Below are 15,040 nucleotides of genomic sequence, written 5' to 3' on the forward strand. Positions count from 1 at the left end.
AAATAAATAAATAAAAAATAAACTTACAGTGAGGCACTTGCAATGGAAGTGAATGGGGCCAATCCATAAACCTTAAAGTACTCCCTATTTCAAAACTAAAGCCACAAGATGTAAACAATATGTGTTAACAGGCTTTAAGTGTCATAAAACAGCGTACTTTTTCTGTGTAAATTTATAGCAACTTTAAACAACTTTGTTGCCATGCTGATGTATTGTTAGCAAACCTTAAAACGACTGTAAAAATGACTATTTAAACACCTTTACGGCTTAAATAACAAATTAGTTATTCATGTATTCATGCAAGTGCTTTTATAAAATTATAAGCTTCACATTTCTGCCTTTATACCCTCCAAAAATTGGCTCTCAATAACCTCGATTTATGCTTCTCTCACAATTCTCGGTTTGTCCCGCATTTTAGAGCAAACATTATATAATTATTTACTATTATGATATTTTATCAATAAATATTTTTTTCCTTCAAGCTACTAGCTACCTAATGCAAATTATTATTAATGACACTAATATTTTTTGAGTAAACTTATTAAAATATTTTAATTTCCACCGAGTACATAAAAATATAGTAAGGAATATAATAAAACCATTTTTTTTTATATTACCTTTATTATTCTTATATAAAAGGTCTGTAACAGTTAACACAATGAGGTACAGAAAGTTAAACAGTTTTCAAGGTTCAGGCACAATTGGTTGTCATCTTTGTCCATCTAACAGTCGTCATTATCATTATTATAAATGCACATCTCATTTGTGTTGTAGTATCCATGCAATGATTTGTGAATTGACTTCCTCCAGCACAGATTCTTCTGTCCTGCCCTGTACTTTGAGTCCATGGTTCGCACCCTTTACCCAGTGAATGGCAGTAGGGCACTCCATTTCCACCATAACATTTTCCAGAAGTTTCTGAGAAAAACAAGCACAAGATAAGGTCTGTAAAGTGTTATCAATAAAAGAACCTGTTAGTTTTGCTGTGATCAAAACTCAAGATTTCCTTCTTACAAAATAATACTACTACTAATAATAAAACAATCATTCTGTTGTCCAATACCATCCTCATCTGTGAAGTTCATTTAAACCATGTACCGTAAGTAATTTACTATTAGTTGAAAGTGTGCTCAGTATCTAAAACTTGCAACCAGGGTTCACCTGTTCACACATGTTATCTGCAGTGCCAGAAACAAACAGCACAGGAGTGTGGGACAGCTCACGGAGGGCTTTACTCCGCTGAATATGTGTATGTGTTTGTCCTGGTGGATGTAGCGGAAATGACAAACACAGAAGACCCTGCACTGCATCCTCCTGTTCTTCACACTTGAGTCGACCCACAGCCACAGCTGTACGAGCACCCATAGAACGCCCTGGAAACACACAGAGAGAGAGAGAGAGAGAGAGAGACAGACAGACAGACAGACAGACAGAGACAGAGAGAGAGAGAGAGAGAGACTCATTTAGATATGACATATCTTTCCTAGATTCTTTCTGCCTTTGTCTTGCACTAAAACAATCACTCTTTTTCATCATTTGTTGAACCTGCCAGCAGTCAAAACACTTTCAAGGTCTCTCGCTCCACTCTTTCAACTCTCAGTCCCTCTTGAGTTGGTTATCTTTTTGAACATTCAAAAAAGAGCCATAAAATTCTGGAAGCGCCTAAAAACAACACATTCCAGACCCCAATCCCCTACCCGTTACCGACCCTATATAATGTTGCATTAATGCTGAATTGTTTATTATTATGTATTTATTTCTTTATAGTTATTATTGTTTTCATGTTCTAGCGCAATGACCTAAACAGCTACGGTCATTTGACATGCAATCTAGGTCAAAGCAAATTCCTTTTTGTCTCAGAAATTCACTACCTCCTGATGACCCAGTGACAATTTAATGCGATCTCCACCCGATCTCCTGTCCTGCAAAGGACAGGATCTCTATATGATTATAATTGCAAGGCATAAAATGGCTTAAAAAAGAAATAATAATAATAATATAAATATGGGGGGAAATCAGCCAACTATTCAACACTGTGAACAGTGAATTACAAATACACTTTATATCCACCTATTCTTTAAGGCTGCAGGCTGACTTCAGGCAAATGTAACTTTCTTCCAAAAAGTAAAACCCCTCAACCCAAGCTGTATTTGTTGATTTTTCAATTCCTCTTTTAAAAATAACCACGTCTACCTTTGCTCACTCAAACAGAAATAGAAATCTGTACTTTTTTGTATACTTGGTACACTTCCTCAGTCTTGTCACACCATAGACTATTTGTCAAGTATACATTCTATATTTTGTCTTTTTCATACATTCTATATGTTGATTTGCAGTGTTTTATTTGTATGCAGCTCAGCTGTAAACGCTTTGGCAATATGAATGTTCAAATATTTGTCATGCCGATAAAGGACCTTAAAACTAAACGTGTGTGTGTGTGTGTGTGTGTGAGAGAGAGAGAGAGAGAGAGATTGAAGCTGCATTCGAATATGCATACTTCACTAATATATAGTAGCCTATGCCAAAAACAGAATGCCAATGGGGTGGGGTGTCCAAATCATTAGTATTCATAAAAGATTAGGCGAAAAATACCCAGATGACCAACTACATCCGCTGAGTTTCAGAAGTGAATCCACTGCTCATCTGTACTATCCCATAATACCACAGTAGCTGAAAAGACGTCAGATTCAAAATACAAAACAAACAAACAAACAAAACAGTGGAGCAATGCAAGTCAGGCAGCTTAGTTTAACTGTAAGTGCTATATATACCAAGCAAGATGTTCCTCTTGATTAGAATGTACTTGTATAACAAAACCAGAGTAGATTGTTTTCGCAGTTTATATTACTACCTCATATATTTGGGTCACAGGACAATGCCCATGTTCCCGGATTAAGTATGTCCAGAATGTATTCATACAACTCACCTGCATAGCTAAAGAATGTTCTTTCTTACCAGTTACTCATTAAATGCAGTGCATACTGCACATACAGAGCAGTGCTGACTATCAACCGACAGCCTGAATGTCAATACAGTACAATACAACCTACTGTACATTTTATATATACTATATATACTATTTTTTTTTTATTGTATAATGTGTATTCTATATTGTGTGTGTTGTATAATGTACATTGTATGTTATTATTTGTAAATTGTGTTACGTGTAATTATATGTATATTAGATTTTAAATTGTGTTGTGTAAATTTGATGTTTATTGTAGAATGGTATATGTCTCATCACTGTCATGACTGCTATGTTGCTCGGAACTGCACCCAAGAATTTCACACACTATTGCACTTGTGTATATGGTTGTGTGAAAATAAAAGTGATTTTGATACTCTGAGAGTATGTGATTTCAGATGCAGTGTGCGTGAAGGAGTTGGTGTGGGTGTGTGAGACCTACCTCCTAAGAAAATACTGTTTGGTGTATATCTCTCATGGGACTTTAAGTAATCCTGCCAGATAGTAAGATTCCAAGAATTATATATATATTTTTAAAACGAATAGACATTTTGTAAACAAATATAACAACCACAATGATAGCACTAACAATATCAATATTATTATTATGCATACATTTAAATAAAATTATACATTACACATAACATATACAATTATTAAATTATATTTGTATAGTTTTATTTTATTATTATATTAGTTTTAAAATATAAAAATAAATACAATTCTAATTAAACAGTTTTATATGCATCATGTGTTTAGAACAACACACAATCATTACAAATACTTACTACAGCAGCTCTGTAAGCTCTGATTCTGTACGCCAGGTTTAGGCCTTTGCAAGTGAAGCGCAGGCACAGAATACCTGAACAGGCGAGAGCGCGCGCGAGGGTCTCGAGCTGTGTCACGCGCATGTCTCCCCCTACGCCATGCGTCAAGACCACAGCATTGCATCCCGCGGTGACGTCAGCGGGGACAGTAAACACACCGTCCAGCTGTTTCTGCTCGAACGGGATTCTCACCTTCACCTGCGTTCATCATATAGAAACTCTCTAAAAGTTTCAAAAGGCCAATTCAAAAAACGAATTCTTCATAAAGCATTAAATCAGACAATGCAACACAACGTTGTGGACCAATTATTTGATATGTTCAATCATATTGTCCATGCTGACTCTGCTGTTTTATTATTTACTACGCAGTTTAGAAAAATGCAAACTGTTAAATTGGATTTAGTGTTTTTTCGAGAAAACTACCTCTGAAAACTCCATTTTAGGAATGAATGGTTTGCGTGGTCTCTTCAAGCAGTTCTCACGACGTGGTGTTGCGTCGATGTGCGAATAAAACATGTTGTTAACACCGCCTTCTAGCGTAAAGGAGGGAGCATGCGCCTCTGGTAAACGAAAAAGCTGAAAGCATCATCACAAAACACAGTGGCCCCAAAAAGTATTAGAATACTAACGCCATACGTAAACATTTAGTAAGCATTAGACACCGAAGAAAGATAACACAAGTTAAAAGAAAATTCAAAAATTAATTCAAAAAAATAAAATAAATAATAAACACGTTCAGGTCACACTACATAAGGCTCCATTTGTTAACATTAGTTAACTTAATCAGTTAACATGCACTAACAATTAATTATAATTTTACAGAATTTATTAATTTTGGTTAATGTTAATTTCAACATATACTAATACAATTTTAACATAAAAAAAAGTTTATATTAACCAAGATGAATAAATTCTGTAAAAATATATTGTTAGTACAAGATACCTAATTAATTAACTAATGTTGACAAATAGAACCTTTTTGTAAAGTGTTACCAAAGTTTAAGTTAAATGATAAAACAGTATATATAAGTGAAAGGAAGACAAGTGTTTGAATACTTTCTGGTTGTCAAGTGTTAGTGGAACATGTCCGTAGTTACTTTGATAACATGCCCATGCACATATTTACTCTGCCAGGACACCTGTGTGAACTTGAGGGGAACTGACTTCACGCATCCACTAAAAAGCACCAGTTGCTTAAAAGTCTAAATTGTCCAAATATTTTTTTGGAGCCACTGTGTACACATTTGAGGAGCAAAGAAGATACAAGAAAATAATATATATATATATATATATATATATATATATATATATATATATATATATATATATATATATATATATAAAATAAACCTGCAATGCTGTACGTTCTATACTCTGAATTTCTGTTAGATGCTTTGCATAAAACCATCTACTTAATGACTACTTAAAATTAAAAATACATGTCTGAAGTCCTCTTTGCTTTTAAGGATACAATCCAGCATTTTATGTAATGCTTTGTGTTGTAAGTTTTTGTATTTGACATCAAATAAATGTACTACACCTACAGTTATTATGGAAAACTATTATTATAATTTATAGCCAGCTATTGTGTATTGCAAATTTATATTTGCATATTAAAATCTAGTCTGTGATTTTAAAGTTATAGGCAAGCCTATCTATGAAATTACTCAAACAAATACTGCCCTATCCTTTACCAAACTTTCTGATGCAATACAACTGTATTATGGGGATACTGGAAGGTGAAAAACACAGAAAGCAAATCAAAGCTGGCCATATTCCCAGCAGAAAACACATATGCTTTATAAAAGATGAATAAAGTTATATAATTCATAAGTTATATAAACCAGACATGCTAGAGTGTAGAAATAATAATACAAAATTTATTACAAAAAGATAAACATACACACACTGTCAACACATTGCAGTTACACGACACTTAATGCAATAACTGTGTGTCCTTTGGATTTTCTGGTGAAAATCCATCCAAATATGTTGGCGGCTGATCTAAAATGAAATGCGTGGTCAATAGGATTTGATGGAATCCTATTGTGCTAAAAATAAGGGCGTACAATTATTGTACAATGTATTTTACAATGTATGCATAATGTACTTTAATTTCAATTAAAGGCTTAATTCACCCAAAAATGAAAACTGTCTCATCGTTTACTCACCCTCAAGCCATCCCAGATGTGTATGACTTTCTTTTTTCAGCAGAACACAAACAAAGATTTTTAGAAGAATATCTCAGCTCTGTTGGTCCTTACAAGTGAATGTTGATCAGCACTTTAAAGCTCTAAAAACAGACAATCGTAGTAAATGTAATTCATACGACAAGTTAATGTCTTCTAAAGCGAAACTATCATTTTGGGTGAGAAACAGATCAATATTTAAGTCCTTTTCACTATAATTGTTTATGTCCTCGCGTGATGCAAGCGCGTTGGCATGTTCAAATAAGAACTGACGCGATACAACCGGAAGTACAGCTCGATTTGTTTACAAGAGATTGCTGTTCTCAAGCTTCACTGGATTTGCTTTCATTTGAACATGCCAACGCACTTACATTTTGGAGAGTGACCGGAAGTTAACAATTATAGTGAAAAGGACTTAAATATTGCCCTGTTATTCTGTTTCTGACCCAATCATATCGCTTTAGAAGACATTAATTAAACCACTGCAGTCATATGGATTACTTTTATTAGGATTGTCTGTGCTTTTTGAGCTTTAAAGAGCTGATCACCATCCACTTGCATTATATGGACCTACAGAGCTGAGATATTCTTCTAAAAATCTTTATGTTCTGCTGAAGAAAAAAAAAATCATACACATCTGGAATGGCATGAGGGTGAGTAAATTATGAGACAATTTTCACAAACACACAGACACACACACACACACACACACACACACACACACACACACACACACACACACACACACACACCTTATTTCTTGCACAGTAACATGAGAAAAGTTCATCCTTTTGCTGCTCCACCAGCTCCATCCCATCTCGAACCTTAGGCTCAGTGTCCTGCAGTTCAGCGTACCTCTAAACACACATAAACAGAGCTGGATGCATGCAGAAATTTCAATGAGAATTTTACTGGTTAATTAACCCTAGTGAAAAAATAATATACTTAAGCACACTTTAATTTTGGGTGCTTCGGTATACTAAAGTGTATTGCTGGCAGAATATAAATTGGTATACTTAAAGTCTGCTAAATTGGAACAACTAATTTTGTACTTAATGCACTTTAGTTTGCTGAAAGCAGTGCTGTGGTGCAACTAAATATGTGTTAAGTATACTTGGTTGTGCTAAAATGGAACTATTTCAAACATACTTTAGCACACTTTAAGTCACACAATGTCGAATGCAACATGCTGCTTTAAAATTTTTATAAAACACAGGGTAAACTGTACAAGGGTAATGTTGCTGAATGCAGACACAAACAACAAAAGACTGTCTGATTGAGACTGATTTAATAGATACATAAAGAGGAGGAACCCATACACAAGATCCCACAGATGAACCAATTCAGGGTTCCAGTAGTTTCATCATCAGTGGCTTAACAGACAGCATTTCATTTTGTTGAAAAAAATGTTTGAGCAGCAGTTTGTGTGAACTGAAAATAATGACAAGCACATAGTTTCTCTCTGTGGAAGCAGATTTAAATCTTTTTAGTTTGATTGCATCAACATTCAAATTGTGCATGGGGACAGTTTTTAACTAATATTTATGTAGATAAATAACTATAAACACAGTAATTTTTACAGTTTTGGAAGCTGGTCTGGTATAAACTGGGTGTACAATGCACTCTGCATTCTGACTACTTAATGTTGTTGTGTTGATGTCACTACTTTTTTTTTTTTGTTTTTTTTTTGTGTGCTCAAAGAAAAAACTGTGTTACAGTTGCTTTTAACACTGTTCAAACAAGTTGTAGAATCATAAAACAAGTTTGATGGAAACAAGCACCTAACCAGTGTATTTTCTTAAAGTACACTATATTTGAACTTAATGTATACTTCCCCTGCATTTGTAAAAGCTACACTACTACTACTTTACCACTTCATTTGTAGTGGTCAAAGTTTATCTGTGTGCATTTGAAGAAAGCATGAAATAAGTGCAATAACATGGTATTTTCAATTAATACATAGATATGTTAATGTATTTGTAGTATACTTACCATGAAATACATTTATTTTAAATACAATTTGGTATATTACTTTTTCACTAGGGAAGGTCTTTTAAAATATATATTCAATTTTGAACAAAACAAATATAATATAAAATTGGTATATTATTCTTATTTTACAATACTCAATGTACAGATAAACAAATGTGCAAATTAACATGAAGTTTTGCATGTTACTTTTTACTTTTATGTAAATTTTTAATTAACTGTGCCGCAAAAAAACAAAGCAAGCATCACTGTAAACATGCTTCTTTATCTACAGAAAGAATCAAATAAAATTCAAGTAGCCACTGTGGTCTTGACCTCCAACATCTCCACACCTCAGGTTTATGGCTGAGAAGTTATTTGAGATCAGAACATATGTTTAAAGATTAATGTTTGCTGCCTGTAGTTATGGGATACCATTAAGCACCTGGGTTCATGGCCTCAAGGGTACTTGTGCTTCATGACTTCTATGAGCAGAAAGGACAGTTGGGATTGTTTACATCTACATAACTCTTAAAAAAAGAAAAAAAGTGTTTTATTTTGCTAGAGTCTTATTTTTTTAGGGTCTGTAGAGATACAGAGTCTATAGGGTTCACAGTGTGTTGAAGACAAGGCGTAAAGGAAAACATAGTGCATTACAAAAATGGCTGTTAGTAAATAAGAAATAAAATAATACATTTAGTGAGGTGTATGGCATGTTAAAAAGCTGCATATGGAACAAAACTTTCAAGAAACATTCTCTAAAAATAAGTCTTAACATCTTGTGATCTTATTGCTAAAATTATTATTGCTTATTATTATTATTTGCTATACTATCTTATTGGTAATTTTGAATAATTGTCTTGATGAAGGGATGTTAATAAAGCTTTACTAGAAAACAGGACAAACCATACTAGTTATATAATAATGAATAAAGAATAGTTTTTTTAGCGTGGCAGCATGTCTGGGTGTGTTTGATTGTGGAAAAAAATATGGCTAATTTACTGGATTTACCAGAACTGATATCCAGTCTCGTAACAGTTCTCAATTATGAAATAACCAAGGAAATTGAACTGACATTGTGAAATCATATGCAAATACCCACAGCAGACCTAGAAAACTCTACAGAAACTCAAAACAAATAACTACATGAAATATTGGACAATTATCAGAAACACACTCAGAGCAGTTAATATACAACAAAGCAGAGAAATCTCTGACATTTGATGGGTCTGTTAAGAGTGTCTGAAAGAATTTATTAAAAGTTCCTCTAGTCTCTGTGAATGTTTTTGAAAATTGAAGAATTCTGATGTTAACACAGACATTTTATCGTCTTATCAACACAAACATTAAAGAAATATTCTGTGCTCTATACAAGTTAAGCTCAGTCGACAGCATTTGTGGCATAATATAGATTGCCATAAAAAATAACTTTGACTTCTGGGTTCCAGGGAGGCACATACAATAGAAGTGAAGGGACCCAATCCGTTAACATTAAAATACTCACTGTTTCAAAAGTATAGCCACAAGACATAAACAATCTTTAAATAATACATGAGTTTTAACAGAAGAATAAATGTAAGTATGTAAAAAAAACTATAAGCTACACATTTCTGCCTTTAAACCCTCCAAAAATTGACCCCATACAATTTCCAGTAAGTGCTTCACTGTAACCCTGATTTATGCTTTTTTTTTTTTTAAAGAAAAGGAGGGAAGAGTCAAAATTAATTTTTGCGGTAGTCAACATTATGCCACAAATGCTGTTGATTGAGCTTAACTTGTACTGAACCCGGAATGTTCCTTTAAATGCCTGCTGAATGTGTGTGGTGTGCAGACGGTAAGACATAGGTTATCTGATTTGTGCCTCTTGTGTCCTTGAACACATCACATAAAACTTGGATGAAGATGGAAGATCTAGATAGGATAAGATATACACAATGATAAGTGCAGAGAAACAATGTGAACAATGAAAAACGTTCTCTCCATTCCTGTGTAGTCAGCACCACTGTGGATACACCAGCAATCTAAACCAAAGAAAGTAACAACATTTACCTGGAAGAGTTTGAAGTAGTAACAGAAAACACTGTCACCCATCAGATGTGTTCTTGCAAACTGCTGACCTACCAGGATGATTTTCTTCGCCTATAAGGTGAGAGAGAAAGAGAGAGAGAGAGAGACGGCAGAATCATGATGTTTAATTGCAACACTATGATGGCGTTTGCACAATTAACGTCCTCGCTCACATTCACAAATGCACATTCTGCGTAACAACTATGAACTGAGGCCTCATTGTGCTGAATTACAGCACCATCATAAGCTGTTTAATGAAAGCAATATGACACTTACAAGGGTGTGTTACAGTAATTTTACCACAGTTAAGGGAATTTTAAGCTATCTACTTACTGTCATGCTTAAGAATGTGGTAAAATCATTGTAATGAATATGCTCATGGCTTATTGCTTTAATAAATTGTAATTGAGACCAAATAACTACTTAAATACAGAATAACAACTGAAAGGGTTTTTAGACCCCAAGTCTGAAAAAAAACAATATAATAATATTTTGTGTTCACATTGTGAACACTTGTGTACTGTTAGTGTGTGTGTCCATGTATGGGGAGTATGTACCTTCTCATCATGGTCTTTAGCCCACTGGATTTTCTCCAGAAGGTCACTGAGGTCAGCTCTGAAGGGGATGTAATGCACCAATGGTTGGAGCTGCTTGTAAAAATGCTCATAATAGATGGAGTCGTGTTTAAACACCACACTGTCTGCGGTGAGAAGATAAGGTAGTCTGTATGCTGCTACTGTCCCATCTACATTTATCTGGTACTTATACTGAAACAAAAAATTAGACTCATTAAAATGCACTAGTATGTTTTGCACATAAAAGGGCTCTACACCCAAAGAAATTAATAGTAGTTAAGAAAAATCGTTTGCACTTTATTTTACAGTACGTGTACTTTCAGTATACTTACAGTGTACTAACCAAAGAAAGTACTGAGTAGCATTAGGTAACTACATGTACTTAATATGGGTTAAGGTTAGGGTTAGTAACTAGTAATTACTATTGTTGTAATTATATAGTACGTAAATGTAGAACAGTACTGTAAAATAAAGTGCTACCGAAAAATCTGTTTAAAATGTTTAAACGTACACATAAGGTGAATATACATTGAGACTCCAGTCAAATCAGTACCTGCCTAGGAAGTTTCATTCTACATTAGGGTGGTCCCCCCTCATCTGTACTATAGTTTTGTGTAATACATTCAACCACACCTCTCACCTTAAAGAAGTCAGAAAGGACACATGTTTGACTAGGAGCCCGTAAAGGCTCTCATGTTTGAAAAAGAAGATGTTGGTGAGGCGGTGTCAAGCATGGCAGGGTTCACATCTGCCAGTTTAACCAGCTCCAAATGCTCTTTCCTGCTGTCTCGCCCCCTCCAGAATGCTTTGCTCTTCTTCTGTTCTGTGTCTCTGAACAGACATCATGTCCAGACTCACTCTGCCACATTACAAATGATCAAAGTAAGAATGAGTACTAATGTATTCACAACATTTTTAATTAAACTGATGAGGCCAATAATATGTAGCACAACACATTTGTCAGCAAAAGGCTGTTATGGATCATTTCTTGTTTAATATGGACTAAACAAATAAGGATGAATCATTTTTCTTTACTGTAAACTCTGGGCTATGTTTTTGATCAAAAAGCAAAATATCATATACATTGTATTAATGTTGTCATAGACATTGCATGTGTAAATTTCATGATGTTTTTAATGACTAAACATTTGGTATGCCTATTTTAAATTCCTTAAAAATTATTTGATATTATATATGATATAAAATATAAGAAATTGTTGCATGATATTATATTGGAATAATTATAAATACATTAACATTACATTATATGTGAATTAAATACAGTAAGAATAAAAATTGGTTTTATATGTTGATTCAGTTCCTTTACCTGCCCATGGTCACAAGTACAGATTCAGTGAGGTCATAGGTCAGCATGACAATGTCTTGTGTTTCACTGGACCCACACCATGAAAATATTGGGCTTGTATTTCCGGCGGCCCACCTCTTCTCCAGGGGCCAGTGTCCCAAATTCACCAAAAAAACTCAATGTCTGGAAGCCTGACCTGAACAACAAAAACTTGACTTAAATTATTTAAATTACATTTGATCTCACATATGTTATTAATTCACACTAAGTCTTTCAACATATGAAGATAGGAAATTAGGAATTTAATGAGAAACTGCTGATCAAACATAACAAAGCTTGAATAACAATCTTATTCTCAGTAATACTTGCTCAAATTTCTGGTCTGGCTGCTTTGGAACAATGGTGCAAACCGAACAACGAGACTTCTGTATGGACTGGAAACTGTTATTTATCAGTTTGTAGCTGTTAAACTGTGAAACACTCATGTCAAATTCAACACAGTGTAACCGGATTTCATTATTTTTGTGTTATAGTGCCATCTATTGGTTAAAAATGGAAAATGACGTACCACATCCTTGAATTGTTTCTTTATCATTATGAAAATGCACATTACATTAAAACGCTTAAAAACATTTGTAGTGGCTGTGCATTTGACTAATACTCACTTTTCGTGTGAGGGAGAGAAGAAAGGCATCCATGAAGATCCTGAATCCAATATGTTCTCCATGTATTTTTATATAAACCTAAAAGTGAACACATAATTAACTAACACATCTAAGTCTTGCAAACTGTATGATGCTGAAAGTGGAACTGAAAAATGCCCTTCCCAAACAGTTATTTTAAAGGGATAGTTCACCCAAAAATGTAAATAATTTACTCACCCCCATTCCAGACTTTCTTCTGCTGAACACAAACAGGATTTTTAGGAGAATATCTAAGCTCTCTAGGTCCATACAATGCAAGTGATATATATTGAAAATATACCATAATTATACCAAAATATTGAAGCTCCAAAAGCACATAAAGGCAGCATAAAAGTAATTCATATGACTCCAGTGGTTAAATCCATGTCTTCAGAAGTGATATGATAAGTGTGGGTATGAAACAGATCAATATTTAAGTCCCTTTTTACTATAAATATCTCCACTTTCACTTTTTTGTGAAAAAAAAAAAAATGTGCATTCTTCGTACATATCGCCACCTACTGAGCAGGGAGGAGAATTTATAGTAAAAAAGTTCTTAAATATTGATCTTATTCTTACCCACACCTATCTTATTGCTTCTTAAGATATGGATTTAACCACTGGAGTCGTATGGATTACTTTTATGTGGCCTTTATGTGTTTTTTGGACCTTCACAGTTCTAGCCACCATTCACTTGCATTGTACAGACCTACAGAGTTGAGATATTCCTCTGAAAATCTGTGTGTTCAGCAGAAGAAAGAAAGGGATGGTGCATCTGGGATGGCATGAGGGTGAGCAAATGAGAGAATTTTAATTTTTGGGTGAACTATGCTTTTAAACTGTGTTTGTTAAAGATGCTCTTTTTAATCATACTTTTTATTTCAATCAAATTTGTCAAAAGTACTTAATTTCTTTGGGTGTGAAATTTTTTTTGGTGGAATGTGATGTGTGAATGAAAAGAACGATCTGAGTAATCTGGGTGACTGAGATAAGGGTGCTGAGTTAGTGTGCACATCTTGACGCTAGATTTGTTTCAAAATCGACAAATGCGTTTAGCGATCCGCAAATGCACAGGAAGCGATCCACAAATAAATGCACGTGATTCACAAATTAATGCTGGACAGAGTTGTGTTTGTGAGTTAAAAAAAATATATTTGTAAATAATTTTTTTATTTGCAAATCTCATTTTATTTATTTTTGAATTCACTTTATTTTTGTGAAACTCCTAACATATATTTATAAATCTCATTCTTTTTATTTGTGGATCTCATTCCATTTGAATGTTAATATGAAACAATTCCATTTCCATACATTTTTGGCATAATGTTGATTACCACAAAAATGTATTTCGACTCGTCTGATCTTTTCTTTAAAAAAAAAAAAAAAAAAAAGCAAAAATGGAGGGTAGTGAGGCACTTACAATGGAAGTGAATGGGGCCAATTTTTGGAGGGTTTAAAGGCAGAAATGTGAAGCTTATAATTTTACAAAAGAACTTTAATTATTCTGTTAAAACAAATGTATGATTTAAGCTGTAAAGTTTTTTAAATCATAATTTTTACAGTCACTTTAAGGTTTGTTGACATTACATTGTCATAGCAACAAAGTTGTAAAATTGGCAATAATCTTACACAGAAAAGGTTAGTAAGTGATTTTATCACTTTCACTCACCCCCATTCACTTATATTGTAAGTGCCTCACTGTAAACCAGATTATTTTTTATTTTATTTTATTTTTTTTATTTTTTTTTTAAGAAAAGGAGGGGCAAGCCAAAATAAATTTTTGTGGTTATCAAAATATTGCCACAAGTGCAGTCGATCAAGCTTAACTTGTACTGAACCCAGAATATTCCTTTAAGGTATAATCACGACAGACAGACAGACTATATTCAGTGCTGGGTAGTAATTTGGATTACGTAATCAGATTACAAAAATCAAGTACTTGTAATTGGGTAAATTACATTTTAAAATACTTGTAATCAGACTACAGTTCATTTTATGGATTACATGATTACATATTAAGAAGACAATGGCACTAAATTGTTAATAATATATTAATCACCTTAATCATTCTGTTTTTCAATCTTTTGCATTTTTCATTCCAAATCAGTATACCACGGATATACCTAGCAACATCATTGCTGTTGATTTTATGGTCATTAATTTTCATTCATTTTATTATAATTTTATGTTCATTTTATATTCATTAATGTTCATAATGTTGCTATTGTTTTATGCACTTAAAATTAACTTGATGTCTCAGTGTTTTGAATTATAGACTTTGGACATGTACTGTAATTGCTGTGAGATTTAATGTTTATTGCATGTTTATTCATGTAATGTTTAATGCACTTTTTAAAAATGTCATGAGAGCACTTTTTGTGAGGCTCTTTTTGTTAGTAATAAAGAATGCAATACATTTTCTTCCTCTTTGTACTTTTATGTTAAAATGATTATCCTACT

At 33.6% G+C, this 15,040-nt stretch overlaps 1 pseudogene; it reads right to left on the reverse strand.

The window, feature by feature from the left end:
• Positions 1–623: 623 nt before the first annotated feature.
• Positions 624–14,255, reverse strand: LOC127447566 (protein O-glucosyltransferase 2-like; annotated as a pseudogene).
• Between the last annotated feature and the right edge of the window lie 785 nt (positions 14,256–15,040).

Source organism: Myxocyprinus asiaticus, chromosome 10 (assembly GCF_019703515.2).
Source record: "Myxocyprinus asiaticus isolate MX2 ecotype Aquarium Trade chromosome 10, UBuf_Myxa_2, whole genome shotgun sequence".
Classification (NCBI taxonomy): Eukaryota; Metazoa; Chordata; class Actinopteri; order Cypriniformes; family Catostomidae; genus Myxocyprinus; species Myxocyprinus asiaticus.